Below are 3,178 nucleotides of genomic sequence, written 5' to 3'. Positions count from 1 at the left end.
TTTTTTTTTTTTCGTAGAGACGAAGTCTCATTTTGTTGCCCAGGCTCGTCTCAAACTCCTGGCCTCAAGAGATCCTCCCACATCAGCCCCCAAAGTGTTGGAATTACAAGAGTGAGCCACTGTGCCTGACCCATAATCTCTTTTTAATAGAACCATTCTACTGGTAAGTATAGGGGAAAAAAAAATCTCATTTCAAAAACCATCACGAAAAACAAAAGCTCTATTCAATAAAACATACTTTTGCAGGTGATTTTATTGATCCTGTTATCATTATAATAGAACCATTTTACTATAACCTCAACTAAACTGGGTATTTTCCCCAGTTGGCTCACTTTTTTTTAATTAAAAAAAATTTTTTTTTTTTTTTTTTTTTGAGATGGAGTCTCACTCTGTCACCCAGTATGGAGTGTAGTGGCATAATCTCAGCTCACTGCAACCCCTGCCTCCTGGGTTCAAGGGATTTTCTTGCCTCAGCCTCTCCAGTAGCTGGTATTACAGGTGCCTGCCACTACACCTAGCTAATTTCTGTATTTTTAGTAGGGATGGAGTTTCACCATGTTGGCCAGGCTGCTCTTGAACTCTTGACCTCAAGCAATCCCCCTGCCTCAGCCTCCCAAAGTGCTGATATCACAGGCATGAGCCACTGCACCCGATCCTAGTTTGTTCACATTAAGGAAAAGCAGCTACAGAGCAATAAAATATGTTGACACTGTGATAACTGACAAATATCTAGCTTTTAAGGCTTTAATCGATGAATGAATGCTTGCATGAATATATGTGATCAAATTGGTATACACTTGCTGTGATTTGCATGTGGCTTGTCTGCCAAAACTCATGTTGAAATTTGATGCCCAATGTGTCAGTGCTGGCAGGCAGGGCCTACTGGGAGGTGTTTGGGTTGTTAATACATTAAAGTCCTCATGTGGAGGTGAGGGGGTGAGTTCTTGCTCTCCCAGGAATGGATTAATTCCCACAAAAGTAGTCTGTTAAAGAGTCTGGCCTCCTTGGTCTCAAAGGAAGCAAGAGATGTTTCCTTTCTTGCCATGTGATCTTGTAGTACATGTGCATCCCCTTCTGTTTCCCATCATGTGTTGAAGCAGCATAAGGCCCTCAACAGATGTAGCTACCCAAGCTTGAATTTTCCAACCACTAGAATCTTGAACCAAATAAACCTCTTTTCTTGATAAATTACCCAGCCTCAGGTGTTCTGTTGTAGCAACACTAAATGAACTAAAACAATACTCAATCCCTCATCTTCTACATCATGCATCAGCAAATATTCTCTATAAAGGGCCAGACAGTAAGTAAGTGTCTTGGGCTTTTTGGACTATATAGTTTCCTGTGGCAACTATTCAACTCTGCTGTTTTAGTGAGACAGTAATCACAGACAATACACAAACAAATGAGTGTGGCTATGCTCTAATACAACTTTATTTACTAAAAAGGATTGGATTCAGCCTGTCAGCCATAGTTTCTGACCCATCCAGAGCAGAAATAGTAAACGTTTCAGATCTAGCATTCAGATTAAATGTTTTCTAGGTAACAAGTTAACTATCAAAGGGTGAACATGCCCCTAAATGCATTGATGTCACAAAAGCCCATGGGTTTAAAAAAGGCTGCTATAGGCCGGGCAGGGTGGCTCACGCTTGTAATCCCAGTACTTTGGGAGGCCAAGGCAGGTGGATCATGAGTTCAGGAGATCGAGACCATCCTTGCCAACATGCTGAAAACCCGTCTCTACTAAAAATACAAAAATATTAGCTGGGCATGGTGGCACACACCTGTAGTCCCAGCTACTCGGGAGGCTGAGGCAGGAGAATCGCTTGAACCCAGGAGGTGGAGATTGCAGTGAGCCGACATCGTGCCACTGCACTACAAACTGAGTGACAGTGCTAGACTACATCTCGAAAAAAAAGTAAGGCAGCTATAAGCAGTATATGATCAAAGAACATATGATATTACCACTTATTATGGGTTAGATCTGTGTCCCTACCCAAAACTCATGACTAATTACAATCTCCAATGTTGGAGGCGGGGCTTGGTGTAAGCTGGCTAGTTCACGGGGGTGGATCCTTCATGAATGATTTAGCACCAGCCCACCCCCCACCCCCACGCCCAGACTGTCCTTATGATTGTGAGTTCTCGTGACATCTGGTTGGTGAAAAGGGTGTAGCACCTTCCAGCTTCTCTCTCTTGCTCCTGCTCCCACCATGTGAGATGCTTCATTCCCCCTTTGCCTTCCACTATAATTGGAAGCTTCCTGAGGACTCTCCAGAAGCAGAAGCTGCTAAACTTCCTATTCAGCCTGAAGAACTGTCAGCCAATTAAACCTCTTTTCTTTATAAATTACCCAGTCTCAGGTATATCTTAATAGCAGCGTGAGAACAGACTACCACATGACTCAACATTCTGAATCCTTGCAAATCCATACGAAATTAGATACAGTACATGTACTCTAGACATGAACAAACCTCAAGAGTTATGTATACATGCGTAAGATTATAGCAATAAAAAGAAGGAGCAATTAGTTGTCTGGGATGGACAGGGCCAGAGTGACACCATGTTGCCCCATCTCGAAGGAGTGGTTAATTAGGTGGGAATGGTATTCAGGGCAAAGAGAAAAGCAAATGCAGTATGATAAATTTTAGCATATTGTAGTCTGGCAAATAGTTTACAAAAACTGGAATGCAATATTTACTGAGAGAAAACTTGCTTCAGTTTCTTCATTTTAAGATGAGGACATAGGCCAGGCATGGTGGCTTACACCTATAATCCCAGGACTTTGGGAGGCTGGGGCAGGCGGAGTTTGAGACCAGCCTGACCAACATGGTGAAACCCTGTCTCTACCAAAAATACAAAAATTAGCCGGGTGTGGTGGTGCACACTTAGAATCCCAGCTGCTTGTGAGGCTGAGGCAGGAGAATCGCTTGAATCCTGGAGCAGAGGCTACAGTGAGCTGAGAGTGTGTCATTGTACTCCAGCCTTGGCAACAGGCTCTGCCTCAAAAAATACAAAAAAATTAGTGAAACTAATTTTGAGGCAGTGAAACTCTGCCTCAAAAAAAAAAAAAGTAGTTGAGTATATAGTCCTTACCTCATAGTATGTTGTGAAAATTAAAAAGTTTATCTATATAAAGTATTTACATTTATGCCGTACATTGTAAGCACTTAAATGCTAG

At 42.2% G+C, this 3,178-nt stretch overlaps 1 protein-coding gene across 5 annotated transcripts in view; it reads right to left on the bottom strand.

Moving 5' to 3' along the window:
* The window catches only part of GALNT7 (polypeptide N-acetylgalactosaminyltransferase 7), a 160,806-nt gene that overhangs the window by 10,335 nt on the left and 147,293 nt on the right, over positions 1 to 3,178 (bottom strand). The window lies entirely within an intron of this gene.

This window comes from Cebus imitator, unplaced genomic scaffold (assembly GCF_001604975.1).
Source record: "Cebus imitator isolate Cc_AM_T3 unplaced genomic scaffold, Cebus_imitator-1.0 Scaffold243, whole genome shotgun sequence".
NCBI lineage: Eukaryota > Metazoa > Chordata > Mammalia > Primates > Cebidae > Cebus > Cebus imitator.
Note: the sequence above shows the minus strand (reverse complement) of the source record. Positions and strands in the feature narration are given on the sequence as shown.